This window comes from Suricata suricatta, chromosome 7, assembly GCF_006229205.1.
Source record: "Suricata suricatta isolate VVHF042 chromosome 7, meerkat_22Aug2017_6uvM2_HiC, whole genome shotgun sequence".
In the NCBI taxonomy this organism is placed as follows: domain Eukaryota; kingdom Metazoa; phylum Chordata; class Mammalia; order Carnivora; family Herpestidae; genus Suricata; species Suricata suricatta.
The window spans coordinates 109,139,927-109,160,416 of record NC_043706.1 but is presented as its reverse complement, the minus strand read 5'-3'; the positions used below and the strand labels follow the sequence as shown (position 1 = coordinate 109,160,416).

Here is a 20,490-nt window from a genome sequence, read left to right as displayed (position 1 = left end):
CTTGCTGAATTTTAGAAGCTGTTTGCATTTTACACATTTGGACTTGACTATTTTGTGTGAATAACCAACCTAAGCTTCTTGTCTTTTTAAGAATTGTCTATGCCTGAAACAAATGGCCTGTTTTATCTCAAGAAAAATAAGGCCAATCATGACTGACAATTGACCAGAAACAAACTGAATTCCCACTTACTTTCCAAAAACCAAGTATGACTTTTCAATGATCTTAAGTGACCAACAGATCTAGGAAAATTTGGTTTGTGAAAGAAGTAAGGCAGTTTGACACAATGAGGAAAACTTTTTTCTTAAATGTGTTGATACAGGGAAGAAGACTAATGTTAAAATTTAAGCCAAATTCTGAGAAAACATGGTGATGAGATAAAGATTGGGAGACTCTGCATATAATAGTATGGAGAAAAATGTCTTATTTTAAAAGCTAAAATAGCTTCTTTAAACAATTAAATCAACTGACACACCTAAACAAATAACAAACACTATTTTAATGAATAACCTCAGAATATTAAACATAATTTTCTGCTGTTTTAAATTTTATTTTTGAGTGCTTTGTAGCATAAGTCATAGTGTCTTTACAACACACTTAAAATCTCTGTAAGAATTGGAATAGGTTTTCTAGAGTACTTAATTGTCTATATGTAAAAGAGAATACAAAGAAAACAATAGATATCCTATAAACTCTTAATAAATTCCACATAATGAATGCATAGACATTCATATTTGAGAAGGCTGAGAGAAACTATATATTTTATTGTTATTCATCATTTTTCATTTTCATCATTATTCATATTTATTTATGTTCTTATACATTATCTAATTTAAGTAAGAGTAGTGGCTTCTATTGCAATGTCTACAGAACATTACCTTTGACTACATTTCAATTTTAATAGCTATTACTTCCTATTGATTAAGTTATTATATTATGTCTATTATGTCTATTTCTATTTTGCTGAAAACTTTTCTTTAAACTTTATCCATATGTAAGAATAAACAATCATAGACAGAGAGATTAAATTAAAAACAACAACAACAACAATCAGGAACGATTAGAAGAAATCCAATTACAGGAGAGGAACTTCAAAGAGCATTTTTATAAGATTTTATTACTTCTTATTTTAGGATGAGGATAGTTAGTTAATTTAACAATTTCCTGATCTTTCTCTTATTTTTATTCCTTCTTTTCCTGCCTTTATATACTAACTGTGTTTCTTAGTAACAAGTCTTTGCTGTATAATAATTTTCAAGTTTGCTACAAACTTTGCTATAATTTCCTAGTAATCTGAGAAGACAACCACAACTGCAATTTTGAGGCAGACAGTGATTCCTGATACTGGCAGTTTTCCTGAAAAGAAAAAGGAAATATAACTACTCCCACAAGTTTACCACAAATAGTAAGCCAGTGGCAAATTCTAAGATTTGCATACAATTATCGTTAAGTTGAACAAAAGTACCATTAACCCTAACAATAGCTGTCTTCAGCTGTTAAAAGAAGGAAACTTGGCCAAGGCTAGCTGTATAACATTTTATCAAGTATATTAATGAGAAACCTTTAATGGAAATCAAGATTTAAACCCAGTGTTTCTCAGACTGGAGTCTGTGGTTTCTTCAGGGAAATGTAAATTTCTCAGAGCCCATGAATCCTCTATTTTAAGAGTCACTAATTTAAATCAATTAACAAACACTTCTAATATTTACAATATTTCTTAAAATTACATTTTAAGGATAATTAATATGTATTTTTTACAATAATACTCACAACATGCCTAGCTAGAATTTAAGTGCTAGTAATTTAAATGATTAAACTATATGTTCAGCATATTGGGGACTGCTTAAGGTTGTGCTTTTAACTTGTGAGTGATTTCTAACAAAGTGGAACAATGAAGTAACACTAGGTATTTGAGCCAATCTTTATCTCAAAAAACTGTTGATCCCAAGTAAAAACTGCCTAAAGACAACATACACGAGGATAGAAAATAGATTATCAAGATGAATGTGAAAGGTGATATTAGCAAGATGGCAGAACAGGATGCCCCAGCCCATGCACCCCACAGAAACATTGATTTAACAATGATATATGGACCAAAATACCTGTATGAGAGATATAGATTCCAGTTAAGAAGTTACAGATATACAGATGAGTATAAAATCAAGAATATTTGAATTAAAAGGGGTAAGAAGAACAAGTTTACTTTAGCTTCATCAGTCCCTCTCACAAGCCAGCAGAGCTCACTACCAAAAGATATCAATATAATCTAAAATTTCTCCCTTAGGGAAAAGAGAGTGGGGTGTGCATACAATACCACAGGCCTTTTAGTCAACTTGTTGACTCAAAGACATTTTATTTGAAATGATCCTGAGAACAAAAAGAAATACAAAGAGAAAAGAAAGGCTACAGGATGTATAGGTCACCATCAAGAGACTATTTTGGAAGTCCTAGAAGAAGAGAGAGAATAGATGGAAGGGTTATTTAATAAATAATGGCTGAAAAATTCTCAAATCGAGGAAAGAAAAGGACATTTAGATTTATGAATCCAAAAGATTCCAAAAGACTGAACTCAAAGAAATCAACAACAGAATACATAATCAAATTGTCAAAAGTCACAGATAAAGAGAGAATTTTGAAAGCAACAAGAGAAAAGTAACTCATCACATACAAGGGAACCCCCATAAAACTATCAGTGGGTTTTAAAGCAAAAACTGTACAGAAGGAAATGGGATAATCTATTCTAAGTGCTGAAAAACAAAAAGCTGCCAACCAAGAGCAGTATATCAAATAAAAAAACGGTCCTTCAGAAATGAAGAAGAGATAAAGACTTTCCCAGAAAAACAAAAGCTGAGGGAATTCATCACCACCATCTGCCTTACAAGAAACTTTTAAGGTAGTTGAAATGAAAGTACACTAATGAGCAACATGAAAAACAATAAAAGTATGAAACCCACATATAAAAGTAGATACATAGATAAATAAAGAATATATAATCCTATAATGGTGATTGGTAAACCATTTTACTTTCAGTATAGAAGTTGAAACAAAATATTAATAATTATTATAACAAAAATACTTTCTAGTGAATACACAGTATAAAAGATGTAAGTTGTGATGACAATAACATGAAGAGTAGGGGGGGTGTAAAACAGTAGCATTTTTGCATGCGGTTTAAGTTATAACCAGACTCAAATAGACTGCTATGACTATAACATTTCCTGTGTAAACAAATGGTAACTACAAAGAAAATACCTATAGAATACACACAAAGGAAAATGTTAAGTATAAAAACACTACAAAAAAATCAATGAAACAAACAAAAAGATGGAAAGAGAGAAAAATAGGAACAAAAGAACTACAAGGCAAACAGGAAAAAAATCAACAAAACTTTGGCAAAATAAGTATTCCCTTATCAATAATTATTTTAAACACAAATAGATTAAATCAAAAGACAGAGGAACTGAATGACTAAAAGAACGAGACTCAACATATGCTATCTACAAAAGATTCACTTTAGTTTTAAGGCCATACATAGACTGAAAGTGAAAGGATGGGAAGAAATAGTTCATGAGAATAGTAACTAAGAGAGAAAAAGGTTGGCTATAATTATATCAGAAAAATATTCTTTAAGTGAAAAACTGATGAAATAGACTTAAACAAAAACCCATAGAAGAAAGACAAGGAAGGACTTTATATAATGATAAAATGATTGACAGCTATAATATAACAGCTATAAATAAGTAGAGCACTTAAAACATAAAGCAAACATTGACAGAACTAAAAGGAAAAATAGCAATTATAAGAGTAGGAAACTCTAATATTCCACTTTTACTAATAGGAAATGCATAGAATATAAAATCAATCAAGAAACAGAAGACTTGTACAACACAATCGACCAAATGTACCTAACGGACATATATAGAACATTCCACTCAACACCAACAGAGCAAACACATTCCTCCCAAGCACACATGAGACATTTTCCAAGATATATCATAGGTTAGGTCACAAAAGAAATCTTAACAAATTTTAAAAGTCTGAAATCATACCAAGTTTATTTTCCAAGCACAATGGAATAAAATTAGAATTCAACAAAGGAAGGAAAATTGGAAAATTCATAAACATGTAGAAATTAACACACTCCCAAAAGGTCGACATATTTTTATTTCAGTTCTAGAGAGATTCAAGAGGAGGAGGCAATATTCAAAGAGTTAATGATAAAATTTTTTTAGAATTGAAGAATAGCATAATTCCTCAAATTAAAAAAATATAGAATAATGGCACCTGGGTGGCTCAGTTGGTTAAGCATCTGACTTCAGCTCAGGTCATGATCTCACAGTTCATAGGTTCAAGCCCTGTGTCAGGCTCTGTGCTGACAGCTAGTTCAGAGCCTGGAGCCTGTCTTCGAATTCTGTGTCTCCCTCTCTCTCTGACCCTCCCATGCTCATGCTGTCTCTCTCTCTCTCTCTCTCGCAAAGATAAATAAAACATTAAAAAAAATTTTAATGATTTTTCAAACATAATGAAACTAAACCCACATTATATCAGTCATCTTAAGCTGAATTATACTGCAGTAACAAATAATGAAAAATCTGAGTATAACAACACAGGTATATTATTTTAATCATATTATATATCCATCATGAGTTTACTGTGCCTCGGATTCATGTGTGCATTCCAAGTCCTCACCAATGGGCATCTCTTCTCTGGGATACCATGGGTCTGGTTGCACAGCACAAGGAGAAGAGTGTGAAACCATGTAATGGCTCTTAAAGCTTGCACTATGCTATTACACATGTCCCTTCTGCTTCTATTTCACTGGTTGAAACAAGTCACCTGGCTAATATTTAATATCAATGGAACGGAGTTGTATAATCTTTCCACATTAATATGATCTACCATATTCTCATCTAAATTGTATTAAATCAGTATCTAATTAGGAAGCAGAAACAACTCTAAGTATTTCAAGCAAAAGTATATAATATAGAAAATTGTTTACAATGTGAAAGACTAGAGGAACAAAAGGGAAAGTAGTGTTATTTAAGTGTTGTTGTTTCTGTCACTCTTGGAACTGCTAACACAACCCATATTGCAGGAATCCAACAGCTCACACTCTTATGGACACTGAAATATCTGGGATCCCACATTCTTATTGTTGTTGCTGCCATATCCATGCTACCATTGTTGCCCGCTAGTTTATCTCCTGAAGCTGCTAGGCAGCAGAATATTTTATTATTGGAACTAGAAGTGTGAGTGCTAACATTGCTGGAATGTTGCTGTTGCTATGGCCAGGACCAGATATAGAAGGAGGAGAATCAAAGACAAGGAGGATATCATAAAAGCAACCAGAGAAAAAAGACACACAAGGAACAATTAGAGAGGATTCCTGAGAATCACAGTGGAAGTCAGAGACATTGCAATAAGATCTTTAAAGTGCCAAGGAAATATAAATGTTAACTTAAAATACTATAAAGCTAAATTTATTCAAATGTGAAGCTTAAATAAATACGTTGTCTGAAAACAGAGACTAAGTTGATTAAATATCATAGGCTTCACTGAAAAAGATACTGTAGATTGAATTTTAGTAAAAACTAAAATCAGAAAGATGATTACAAAAGGAACTTTGAAAAAATATTGGCAAATCTAAATATGATTTAACTATAGATGCAATAATAATAGTACTGTGGATAGGTTGAAAGCAAGATAAAATGAAAATATAAGACCACATACTCAAGAGATGGGAAAGAATAATGAAAACTGAAGCATACTAAATTTATTGTGTACATAGAAGGATACGATATCAATTATTGTGTATCCAATAGTTAAAGCAGTTGTTTTTTTTAATGTAAAAATAGCAATTGAAGAACCAAAAATAAATGAACAGTTAATGTATAGTTTCAAAATCAACAGAGGAAGAAAAGTAGGTGGGATTACCATCCAATAGAAATTAGAACAGGAGGAAAAAAAGATATCAGTTTAGTTGTGTTTGGCTCTGTTTATAACCCACAACAGTGGCTTAAAATAGAAGATTATTTTTCTGCCTACAAGAGGTGGGCAGCTGTTAAATTCTGCTGTAAGGTTAACAATGTCTCTGTTGTTCTTTTGGGTACAAGATAGCTGCGATAGTTACAGCCAGCACATCTGCTTTCCAGGAGGGATAAAGGGAACGAAAAGAGTATGACACTGTGCCAAGAACCTAAAGTTCCACAACAGTCTTCCCTTTATACATCTTTAGCCAAACTATGTCACATGCCTAGGCTATCTTTAGAAACTTTTCCAAGAACAGTCATCTTAACTCATTTTAAGTGTGTTTTCATCTTCATATTTTAAATAAAATACCATCTTTTTTAATAATACCAAAATAAAACAAAAGAAAAACCCAACCAGTGACAGAAGAGATTAAAAAAGGAAATTGGGAAAGCAATCCCATTTATAAATAGAACTGTATCACAATGTAAAAATAAATCAAACTCTACGAGTAATCACAATAAATATAAATGGATTAAACTCAGCAATTAGATTAATTCAAAGTTTTAAATATATCCAGCCAAATGTCCCTTAACAGAAAGTAACATAACAACAAAAAGGCTAACTGGTGAAGCTCCATTAATATCAAATACACAAGACTTCACAGTAAAAACAATCATGAGATAAAGAGAGTTATTACATATTTACAAAAGTCATGAACCAAATTAATGATAGAGCTCCCAGAAACTTTCAAAATTATCCCCAAATAAAGAAGACTAAATGTGCCAAAACTACAAAGAAAAACTTTTAAATATACAAAGACAGTGGAAAATAACATACATTTTTAGAAAGTAATATACAAATCAGATAAAGAATTAGTAAACAATATTAAATAAGCTTTGAATGTACAAATAACAAATTTGGCAAACGTATTTAAGTTCCCTAAGTCTCACTTTTACTTGATCTGGGTAGTGAAGATAGTAATGGCACCTTGCTTAGGGGACTTTTGTAAGGCTTGAAAGAATTGAGATGTAAATTGTTTAGTACAATGTTTGGGCATCAGACAGACTCAGTAGAGAAAACCAGTAGAAACCAGTTAGAATAGTGGTGTTAGTAGCATTAGCAAGAATTGTAGTAGCAGTGGTGGTGGTGGTGTTAGTAGTAGTAGTAGTTGTAGTAGTAGTAGTAATAGTAGTAGTAGCCACAGAAGTAGTGATAGTGACATCATTTATTCTCACATTTTTTCCAGACTCTCATAAAAATCATTAAAACTGAGATGGTAGAATTATAAAGTTACATCATCTTATATTTCTATTTGCACTAAACAGATAAGCATTAAAATATACTCAGTATTAATTTTCTATGTGAAAATTTGACTTCCTAATCTTTCCTTAAATTGATTTTTATATGAAAAATTATATGAAATAATCTCTTTAAAATATTAATATGGTAACTATAGATTTTTAAAAGAATACAAAAATAAATATAACATTGCAAATATTTCCATGTTCCTCTCACTTACACTCTTACATATAAAAATATATATGCATGGAAGGAAACCTTATGGAAATTTCACATTCTGATTTAATATTCACTATCATATTCCTTGAAGACTCTAGCACCCAACTTGCAAGTTTTATTTCTACTATGATTACTTTTACTTACTATCCTTGGTAAATTCAGCATTCATAGGAAGGAAATATTTAACAAAATCATATCTTGCTCATCTGAATTCACTTGTTTTTCTTTCCCTGTCCTACCCACCCATTAACAAATACCTATTTTCTCCCTATTTTATTGACCCTAAGGAAATTACTGCCTCATCTTTTTATACTGATCTCAAAATTTGTCTTGATACCCACTCTTTTTTCAATTCTCAGGAGAAGAGCTGGCAAGTCTTTCTGCCCAGAGAGAAACTAAGTCCTAATATTACTTAGAATTCTGTAACTTGATCTTAATGTTTATGGCTCCCAGTGCAGTTAGGAATAGAGGTTCTCAGTTCCTGGAGTTGAGACTTAGTATTTGTCCTTAAGCAAATCACATCTGTCCCTGTCAGTCTTCTATTCCCTTAAATTCTTACTTATCTCTTTTGTCATCTTATCTCTCCTATGTTTGTCTTCTTTCATAAGAAATTTCCTCACCACTGTAGTCCTCAAGATTTTGCTTCTTTCTGAACTTCAGTATTACGTTGACTGTAGTTCACCTTTGCTACCAATTACACATTGTCTTGTAATATTACCCATATTTGGATATCTCTAGGTTCGCTAGCTTTTAGATGACATTATGTTATTTACTTCTCCTACTGGGCCTAAACCAGAGCTTTGCACATGGTGAGTAAAATGAAATTTACAAAAATTTAGAAATAATTGCTTTCCAACTTGTGATTAACTTTATGCAATAAAATAAGATTAATTGATTATAAGTTAAATTGTCATTTCATTTCCTTGGATGTAAGGACAATGTGGTGTTTTCCTATCTTTGTATTGCATTGTGTTTGTCTTTTTACACCCCATCTCTGCTATGTAAGGAAGGAAACATGCCATCATCATTGAGCACTTTCATATACTCTCTCTTATTGCTATTTCTTTTAGTCCTCTTGCTTATTACCTTTGGGTTTTTTTTTTTTTTTTTGATGATGTGTTTATTGTCTCTAGGTTTCTATTACTGTTTAGTTCTCTTTCTTTTTCAATATTGTTTTGGTACATCTATGACATACAAACCACTAAAGATTTTTATAAATTTTACAAGTCAATTATGCTGTTTTTATTAAAAATTTGTTACTTTTGAATACATGAGTCAGTAGTAACATTTTTAATGAGAAAAAAGTAAATTCTTCTTTTGAAAATGGAAGAGGTTAAGCTTTTTTCTCTTATATATGCTGTTGGCAATCAACAAATGAAGTTCTATGTCTTAGTCCTAAAGGTTAAACTAAACTGCTTAGTAAGTGACAAAGATCTATATAAATTAAATAGCATGTCAAGTACCTGAGAAACCAAATGAGTCACAGCATATCTAAGTGTAAGAGTGAATGTAGTCATAGCATACGTAAGTAATCATATGCTATAATCTTTTGTTTTATTTTAATTTAGAACATATTTTTGTTCATTTTGGAGAAAAAATTCTAAACATCAAAACAGACTACTAAAAATACCAGTGAATTTAAAAATCACATATGAGTTTTAAGTGTATTAAAATCCAGCAATTAGAAGGCCACATTTCCCAATCTCCTTTAGAACTTGTGTGTTAGGGCTCTCTGCTTGAGAACTTTGTGAGTCATCTATAAGCAAAGACTGGTAATTTATAAAAACAGAGCAGTAGAACCCTCTTGGGGTCAGTTAGAACAACTTGTGGTGGAATGCATTTAGAGCTTAGAAACTTATAAATAAAAATATAAATAATATAACTGAAATGAACAACTTCTATGTATTAAACAGAAGATAGATATAGCCTAAAAAAGGATTCTTGAGCTAATAGATTGATCTGAAGAAAATACCAGAAATGCAGTTTAGAGAAACAAATATGGAAAATATGATAGGGAGATGAAGAGATATGGCATTATAATGTGAATATCCAACATATATCTAGGTAGAATTCATAATGAATCTACACATTTAGGAAAACTAATGACTATCAAACAGGATAAATTATAGGATAGTCTACCTCAAATTTTTTTCTAAATCTACCTGTGCTCTGTGTGCGAGTGACATTTTTGAACCAGGAATACAAGATAGAAAAAGAAAACAAGATAGAAAAGAACTAGGAATAAATGATAGAAAAAGAAACAATAAAGGAAAAAGGTATATCAAGCAAATACTATTGAAAGAAAACTAATGGAGCTCTGTATTTTTTTTAATTTTGATATAAAAAATCATTACCAGAGATAAAGAGAGTTAATGCATAGTGATTAATATTTCAATTATAATTTGAAGAATATAACAAGTCTACACTTTTATATGTATTATTTATATACTTAAATAATATAACCTTAAAATAGACAAAACAGGTTTTTCAGAAAAAAGAAAATACAGCAAAACTTTAGATTGCAGGTAACTTGTTCTGTGAGTGTTCCATGAGACAAGAAAAGATTCTAATAAAACTTAACTTGATAAACAAGCAATGTCTTGCAATATGAGTAGTACATGATGCCAAATGTCACATAATCACAACTGAGCCAATGGTTCTTCTCTCTCTCTTTTGCTGTGGGATTGTGGGTGATTGTCTCCCATGTTTGGATGCTTGGTCTCAGGCCACGGTGTTTAACAGAAATCAGTGACTTTTCAGAACATCAGAGGGTGCCCACAACTGGCACTAGTCTATTTTTGTCACTTTAAAGCTTCTATGGACAGTCCTTTGCTTTTTCCATACAAGAATAAGCTTAGGAATGCTTCACTTCAAATAGGTCAGGCTGCCTGCAGATATAGACCCTTTCCTCTGCTGCCTTATTGCCAGTTACAGTAAATATAGGGTATGACAAGAGTTTATTAATACTTTACCATAGTCAACATCTGTGTGAGCATATACAATGGGCCCCATGCAGAAAAAGATTCCATCAATCCAATAGAAAGCAGCGATCCCATTAGTGATAGTGAAGGTTGTTCTACACAATAATCCTTCTCTCTCTCGTTTTCCTCACACCAACCATGAATGTTTTCAAAGGTAAATGTAGGTTAATTTGTTTATTTTTCTTTATATTTTGCATTTTCTTCATTACTTTGTATCATATTACAGTATCGTAATCATTTTTATATGAATATTTTTAGGTTGTGGAATGAATCATCTGAATTTACATTATTTCTTATGGGGAAATTCACTTTGATATACAAGTGCTTTGTATTATAAGCATGTTTCTGGAATGAATTATGCTCGCAAACCAAGGTTTTCATAAGCGTATTGAAGACTTTAACATAACTTTTTCAGTAAATAACTGGAAAAGCAGGCAAAAATTCATTAAAGAAACAGGAGATTTAAATTACATGTTATAAACTTGATTCACTGGAAATATGTTTAAAATACTATACCTATCCACTGTAGATTTCATTTTTTTTTAAGCAAATACAAATCCAGTTTTAAGAGTTGAGGACAAAACAGGCCACAAGTTCACTTTCAATTACTTTCAAAAAACAGGTTTAATATATAGTATAGAATATAAAATATTATACATATATAATGTATCCATATAATACATAATCATACTATTATAATATATACTATATTGTGTAATTAAGGCAGAGAATTATAAAAATCTTAAATTTGGAAATGAAAAAATTTCTAAATAAGAAAAAAGACAATTATAAATTATTATGGAAATTAAAAATATCTGAAGCTATTTTATTAATAAATAAAGTATTAAAAACACTACAAATTAGACCATCTGGGTGCAGCTAAAGACGTGCTTATGACAAATATCTACCAAATAGCTTTGGTTCTAATATAAAAGGATGAAAGCTGAAAATTAAGCATTCAAACAAAGAAGTTTAAAATGGAGAAAATAATAATCAAAGTAGTAAAGGAAGTAAATAATAAAGATAAGAGAAGAAATTTAAAAAATATAAAAATAAAACCATAAATTTTTCCATAGCAAAATTAATAAAACTCTGGGAAAACCTAACAAGAAAAATTTTACAAAATGGTGCACACATGCACATGAACACACACACACACACACACACACATACACACAATACTGGACATAAAAAATGAGAAATAGTAACTACAGCTGAGAAACAGGTAATAGAATACTATAAACAAATTATGGCAGTAAATTTGAAACTTTGGATTAAAAGATTCAAGTTCCTAGAAAATATAATTTATCAAATTGTCAAGTGGAAATAGAAAACACGAACTATTGCTAACCACTAAAGTAAATGAATCTAGAAATTCTTCCTCTAAGACTTTTTCCCATAAAATGCTCTGGTAGATCTCAAGAGCTAAGAACATTTTCTGCACAGAGAAGGTATGTAAAATAGAATGTAAAAAGTTCTGCCCCTATATGAGAATTATATTAGAAAGAAAAAAAAACATTATTTAATCAAACCATTGGATGATAAATCACTTGTGGTGCTCTGCTGGATTAAAATGTCCCTAAAATCAACATCAAATCTCATCCCTGATATATGGCTGAATATTTCCATGTTACAGAACTGACAGGTTCCTCTTACAATCCACACTGCTCAAAATATAAATTATTATACTATAATAAGAGTGACTATTATATATCATGGATGTCTATCAAAACACATTCTTAGCAAAAGATCAGATAGTAAATGCTACACCATGACATGAATAAATCAACTATTACCATGTAACATTGACATTAACCTATATGCTTAATAACAAGTGCATTAATTAAGAAATTCCAGGGATGCCTGGGTGGTTCAGTTGGTTGAGCGTCCCACTTCAGCTCAGGTCATGATCTCATGGTTCGTGGGTTTGAGCCCTGCGTTGGGCTCTGTGCTGACAGCTAGCTCAGAGCCTAGAGCCTGTTCAGATTCTATGTCTCCCTCTCTCTTTGACCATCCCCTGCTCACGCTCTCTCCCTGTCTCTCAAAAATAAATAAAAAACAGAAAAAAATTTCTTAAAGACATTCTAAATTGTTTTCCTCAATAGAATATTAAGTAGCCTTTTAAAATTTTCTAATTTTTCTTCCTTGTTATATTGCATTTTCTAGTAACCTTCAAATTCTAACAAAGTTTTATTACCTGTTAACTCCCTGGTATTGTCCTTCCTTAGGAAATGTAGCATGTGCTCCTTCTTTGGTTATGGCTGTCAGGACAGAACTAATGTATGCTGGAAACATTGATTATAAAGTGGCAAGAGATAGCATCAGTTGAGCAGCAATCTATGGTGATATGGGTTAAGGTGACAATCAGCAACCAGGATAGATGTGACAACATGTGAGCATTCCTCCAGAACCCAAAAAATACTGATGGAATGGAGCCTGTTAAAATTATTTCTGCTAATTGAATAACCTATGATTCTGGGCTATTAATATCTGGGTGTTAATGTTAGAATCTGGAAATATCTGTTTTAAATATAAAAAATATTTGGAAATTAGTGTTGAATAAAAAATTAATCTGATACTAGTAAGGATCATATATGTTTTTATACTGATCTGATATCATCACGATCATATTGTGTTTTTAAGGATTCTATTGGAAAAAGATGTATCAACATGTAAACAGTAGTTGCCTATGGATGGTCAGATTGATAGTCTTCCTCTTTCTTTTGATTTTATTCTCCAGGTTTTCAAAATAAATGGGCACATGGAGCAATACTAATTAGAAAAATTTCAAAATGATTCAGTTGCTCAGAGTGAGCAGAAGAGAGAAAGGAAAAACCCTTACAGAACAAGCACCCTTCCCAAAAGTGCATGCTCTACACTACACAGCCCTTTACCTTTGACCTAAAGAAATAAACAACAACTCAGTTTGTGCTGAACCAGATCTACTTCTAACTTAGTCTCCAGCATGATTCGTGCTGCTGGCTCTTTGCCTTTTTAGTGTATTTTCTGAAATAGTCACAAAATATGCAGCACAAACATTATTTTTTCAGAACCCATCATTCCTAAGATAACCATAATGAATTCCTCTATAAAAGACTCTCAAGGAACATTAAATTTTCATTGTGAAGTGAAATAGAAGCCTGCATTACATCAGCCTGGCATTTTTCTGACTTGTATGCGGTAGTTGCCAACAACTTTCTTATCCTAGGCTCTAAATTCAAGACTGAATGCAAACCACAGACAACTGCAGAAAGCCCAAACTGCACTGCTCTGGATGGCAAAAGAAAACTTGGCTCTGTTGGCAAACAATAGAACAGAAGTATGCCTCATCCTCACCACTCCCACATCATGACCAAGCAACACAACTCGCCTTTACAGCGTTGGTAGAATTGTAACAATGGCAAATATTGACATGGCTTAGCATTTCCCATGGAAGTATCTGGCAAAGTTAAGATATTGGTTATTGTTGTCTATTTAGGCCACCAAGCCTTTGATTTTTCAAGCTAATGCTATTCAGTAGAGAGGAACTGGTCTACATGATACTTAATCAAAAACAGCAGCTACTGAAATACTGACCTTAAAACACCCCTAGGAACAGCATCTCTCTTGTTCTAGTTCTGTCTGTAGGTATCTGTTAGGAACTCTAAAATCTTTGTTCAATTTCTCCAGAGGAACAGCATGGATGGATGTATATGACCATAAATCATCACCTAGTTTTACACAATTGTGTCACTTTCTCTCCATCTTGAGAATAGTTCTACAGACTTCCCTATGATGGAATATTTCATAGATAATCAGAAGGGCTTATCACTTAAACCCTGAATATCTCTAAAAACACATAAATGTCTTTAGTGTTTAAACTTGTTGAGAAAATAATTATTAAATGTGAAATATACAACTTTTAAATGTTTTAAAATCAATTGAAACAAGCAATCAAAGTGAGATTACAGGGAACCACATTAATGAGAAGAATATGTATCAAACTATATTTAAATGAATATTTCTAAATTGTTTGAGCTTCTTCAGAAAATATTTTTGCTTAGCAAAATCTTTTTTTTCCACTGGTAGTACAAAGATAATTATTTCCTATCTAAACTACAAATATTTAAATTTGCAACAGGTTTATATGCACAGTTGTTCCCATTTTGTGATTTACAAACACAAAGGATGAATTATGTGATCATATTCAAAGGGGCCATTACAATCAGAGTATTGATCACCCAAAATTAGTCATATAGTAATCATAATTCTCCAGCCATTTGTTTCTATGATGACTTCTAATTCCAAAGAGTCCCTGCTCTATTTCCTGAATTTAGGAACTGTATCTTGGCAAAATACTAAAACATCATGGCTTTAGCATTGGTGTTTTCCTATTCCAATTCTCCCCATGCCTGGACTTCTTCTTTAAACAGGAGTGAGAAAATGTTTTACTCGACTTCTGAGTACTCTGTTGCCTGAAAGTACCTAATGTGAAAAAGCTCTAAGTGCTTCATGTCTGCTTCTGAGTAGAAACATTTCAATACAGTCTGTTGCATACCCAGGCTTAATATTTAACAGATCTCCTGGTAGTGCAGTCACCCTGGTGCTCGCACAAAACCAAAGGGCTCAAGTGACACGAATGACACTGTAAATCTACACAGCTATTCATTTCATACTGACTTTCAGTATTCTTAACCTCATCAGAGAGCCTGATAATCCTCACATAATTTTGTTGGCTTCTTGCATTGCTGCTTGGTAATGAAAACAGAGCCCTCCTTCCGTCCATCAGCCTTCACATCACCTTTTGGGAACACTCTTACACATAAATTCTCTCTCTGTCTCTCTCTCTCACACTCACTCACACACACACACACACACACACACACACGTTCATACACATAGTAGATGTTTTAATATGACTCAGTGCTTATTTGGGGGCCTCAATTAGCTTATTTGGATCAAATTACATAATCTCTTTGGGTCCTTTCCCTTTGGGTTCTATAACCTAACTTAACAAATCACATATTTGTTCTAAGTCTTTTTGGTATGAAAAGGAAACGATACGGAAAGAGTTGAATTTTTAATATCATTAACCTATAGCTAACTCAGCTTGCTGTCTTATGCAATACTATGAGAAACAGCTGGGCCCCACTAACCAGAAAGCACTTTTATGGTTTCTCTTAAGGGCCATTAAATCAATGTGATGAGAGCACAGCTGGATTGGATCCTGAAAAATTTATCAGATCCCACACAATACATAAAGGAAGCACGCAGTGCTATTGCAGACTCGGCAGCAAACCCTTGCTTAGACTGCAGGTGGAGTTTAACAGGATAAGCAAACTCCCCTAGCAAGCCCTTGAAAATCTGATTTTTTCCTGTACCTCTCCCCTCTGTGTGGGTGTCTCCTTAAAATACCAGCTACTCATGCAACTATTAAACAGAATTTTCTGGCTGGATTTATTGGCATGACTAGGACATACAAGGACCTGCCTGGCTGTCCCAATATAGCTTTCAGGACCAAGAGCCATGTTTTTTGCTTAATAAACTTAGCACATGGTGGGGCCCAAACTACAGCCCTTATGAAAATTCAGAGCACACAGTGACTGAGCAAAGGCTTCCAGAAAGGGCCAATGCACGAGTAACAACATCCAGCTTATTAAACTGAAGCAAGAATAGGACACCTGCCAAAATGTATATATATATTTTTCTTATTTTAACTCAATTTTCACCAATGTTTTATGGATAGTGAATGAAATATAAAACTGATTATTACTTAAAGGGTATGGAAATATTTTGTAATAGTTAAGCACGTATTAAACAAGCAGATAAGACCGCGAGATAGAATATTCAAATTAGGAACTAGACCTCACTAATCTATTGGAAATTAGGCATAATTGCTTAGGTCACATAACCCTGTGATTTCTTTTCTCTTAATAACTCTGTCATACTGAGAAAGATAGCAGCATTACCTAGCACAAATTTAAATCTAAGCCGCCAATTTTGTCAGACTGCCATTTTTGTAAACCTAAGAAACTTATTTAATCTTTGGAAACTCATTTTCCTTACTTGTAAAAGTAAAATAATAGAAAAGTCTCCCTTATATGAATAGTAAATGGAAAAAATATGTAATGTATGTATTTAGTTCAGTGACTGGTGTATTCTTACTGCCATTATATCTTCTTCCATCCTTTTCCTTTCTTCTCCTTTTCCTCTCTTCCTCCTCCTCTATCATCATTATCAATTTTCATTGCAGCACTCATCAACCTTTCAAGATTGTGAATTCCTTGACTGTAAAAAAAAGTGTTTTACTTATTTCTATATCTTTCATGACACAGTTAATGTTCAGTGGATGAAAGCATTATTTAATCAAGCCATGAAGAGAAGTCACTTGTGGAGCTCTGCTGGATGAAACTGTTCCTAAAATCAACATCAAATCTCATCCCTGATATATGGCTGGAGAATTTTCCATGCTGCAGAACTGACAAGTTCCTTTTAAAATCCACACACCTCAAAATATAAATTATTATTCTATAATAAAAGTGATTATCATATATCATGGATGTCTATAAGAACACATTCTTAGCAAAAGAGCAGGTAGTAAAAACTATACCACGACATGATTAAATCAACTGTTCTTATGTAACATAGCCATGCCATACTCATAACTACATAGTGTGAGGAGTCTGCTCTGGGGTAATTTATAGTCAAAAGAGAAATATTACATAAGATATAAAATATAAAGTAGAAGATAAAAATCAACCAGAAAAGAAAAATCAGACAAATAAGCTTAGTAAGATTCTCTTCCAAAAAGACTAATGATATTTTGCCTATAATGGGCAGTTTAGGAGGACAGGTTTTTTTTCTTTTTTCCCTTCTTTATATTAAGATCAAAGTATACTCCTACTTCCTTTCCTCTCATAGTTATTTTAAGCTTAGCCAGATATAATTAGGACACCCTCAAGCAATAACAATGAACAAACTTAAATTTCAGAGGTTTACATTTTTTATTCAACTTGAATTTTTTCAGCAACTTCCAGAAAGCTCAAGTTAAAACTACTTACATTGAACTTTCATGCCTTCCTTCTTTTAAGGCACTATTTCCCACTCCAACACACAAACATATCATATGACAGTTAGAAAACTAGAAGTAAGATACATATCTTGTGACCTTATTACCTCTATACATGAAGGTCCAGCAATTGCAATGTTCCTGCATATAACATGAAGATTCTTTTTATTTTCAGTATAGTTTGGAATCATAAAAACCCTGGTTTTAACCATCTGAGTACTAATCATTCATGTATGATTTATGTTTATAACATAGTTTACCCTATTTAAGTTTGGCACAAAATGAAGGCTAAACCCAAGGCCTGTTTCCAATTCCAATCTAGTTAGTGTCTCAGAGCACTCTGATTTGGGGTCTTCCTATGATTTTCTCATTTTGTGCTGCAGCATTGTATGTGAATTCTATATTCTTTTGCCATCATAGCTCAACAGCTAAACAACAGCCAAGAAAATGAAAGTAATTGACTTACACAGGAATTAAAATTGTTAATTTTAACATCTGACTCAGATGCAAATAGTATTATGAATAATCAGTACATTGTCATCTTTTTTCACTTGCTAATCAACCAGATCCCCATCAAACCCAAGTCTGGACAATTGGTGGATTTTGTATTATAACTAAAATTCACACCAGCAGGTAGAACAGTATTAAACAGTAGTGGGCAGTGACATACACCTCCTTCTGTGGGCCTGGGGAAAGTGCTCCTCTCACTTAGTGAAGGAATGTAAAATTAGAGAATGGAAAAATAAGTTACGTATCTGAACTAGCAGCAGCTGGGATAGTTAAGGGTTCTCACCTCCACCTCCTTTCTGGTTAAACTTGGAGAATTTTGAGATGAATGAAGAAGAGTAAATAAAGTCAGCGGTGAGTCTATAAATGGGCCTCCTATGAAACTTCTCTGAGCCATTAAGGTCTCACCATGTTTCTGGTAAGCCAGTGCTACAGCAGGGCCTGCACTATGTCTCAGCTCTTTCTTCTTCACCTCACTAAATCTTGGCATTTTCTCCTAGGATACTATGCCCCCTCCACTGAAGTAGTCTACAGCAAGGCAGCTGTATCAACGGCTCAAATTTTTCATCAATCTTCATTTGAGATCCCTAGTTGGATACCTCTGCCAATAAGCTGGGAGATGTCCAAGATATCTTCTGGCCTGCAAGACCACCCACTGATTCCAGGCCTCACAGCCAGGGCTACAGGAATAAAGGCTGTATTCAGTCCCATTGTGGTCCGCAGTCCAGGGACCTTGCGCAGAAACTGCAGAGGTCCTATAGCCCAGAGGTAATTTTAATCCTATCCATTAGAAAACAATGCCACAGGACTCTAAATGGACTATGCTTTGTCTGATGAATGTTACAATCACTATCAGTCCACCATGCAGCAAAACACAGTAGAGTTAGCCTGAGTTACTATTGAGAACATCAGATAGAATGCACTCTTAAAACAACTGCTCCTGGGGTGCCTGGGTGGCTCAGTCGGTTAGGCCTCTGACTTTGGCTCAGGTCAGATCTCACATTTGTGGGTTCGAGCCCCGCATCAGGCTCTATGCTGACAGCTAGCTCAGAGCCTGGAGCCTGCTTTTGGTTCTGTGTTTCCTTCTCTCTCTCTGCCCCTCCCTCTCTCATGCTCTGTCTCTCTTTGTATCAAAATAAATAAAACATTAAAAAAAGTTTAAAAAAAAAACAACTGCTCTCATTTTCTCCCCAATATATAGAGTGAATATAGTTCACATTTATAGAAGGTACCTTATAGAAGGTAAGTTTATATGGAAAAAAAGAAAAGCTGTAAATAAAGAACCAAAAAATGTTCTTAGTAAGGATTTTTTATTATTAATCTAAGTTCAACAAATTTTTCAAATTATTAGAATTAGCTTTTTAGATATAGCCACTAACTGAGGAACAAGATGGTGGCACTAAGAATCTCATGTCTTAGTCTGGAGATACTGAGAATGGTAATTACCACTAGCTCTACTTTTCTTGGCATTGGGACACATCACTCTAGAGATGAGAGTTCAGGAGCTTGAGCATGAACACCTAATGTGTCCCCAGAATTCCCTATCACTTTTTGAAAAGTGTTGGTGAAACAGATATGAGTGAGAACATCAAAGCATCATACCTCATGGGAGATCTGCTTCCCAAACTAACCTGAAGCTAATCCTGGGACAAATATGATAGGAGAACACTGAAAGGAGACAACATGAATACAGAAGAAGAGAAACTCATGACAATTCTACAAGAATTGTGTCTTCTGCCACAAGGCTAGAGAGAGAAACTTTATCTAAATCTTCAAGGACACTGCATACTAAACCTATGAAGAATCTAAGAAATAGAGATCTCAATGGCTGAAAAAATTGATTGTTGACATCTGGCAGAGGGCAGGGTAATGGAGACAAACAGGAGGAAGGAGGAAGAGAGAGACAGAGAGGAGAGGGAGAGAGAGAGAGAGAGAGGAAGAGAGAAATGCTTAGCAAGCTGCTTTAAGTATTTGGTCTCTTTTGGATGTTGCTGCTGCTGACAATAATTGCTCTTTTGCAGCTGCTATAAATAGACAAAATAACCAAATAAACGTAACCTATTTCTTTGTCTATTATAACTACCATTCCTTTGGGTGGCCTAGGAAAAAGCCTAAGTAACTGCCATTCATTTTTCCCCTTTGTGTCAACTTAACATTGTAACTAAATTCTCAGATTTGGGATATTTTAAGTGTAAGTAAAGTGGGGTACATACAAAATACATTCCTCTAGATTTCCTATATCTGATAATACTTTTGGTATTCACAACATTATGAATTTTAAGGGTGACTTAGAGGTCAAATATATTTTTTGAAATGATTGTTTTTATTACTTAACTTGAATGTGCTTGAATTCTCTCAAAATCTATTGGCACCATTCTTGTGCAGGCCACCATTAATGCTCACATAGAGTATTCTCTCTTGCCATTCTTCACTTCAATTTCTCCCTTCCTCAGCACCTTTCCATGGTC

At 33.3% G+C, this 20,490-nt stretch overlaps 1 pseudogene; it reads left to right on the top strand.

Moving 5' to 3' along the window:
* Nucleotides 1–19,657, top strand: part of LOC115295330 — a 57,628-nt pseudogene extending 37,971 nt beyond the window's left edge.
* The last annotated feature ends 833 nt before the right edge of the window (nt 19,658–20,490 follow it).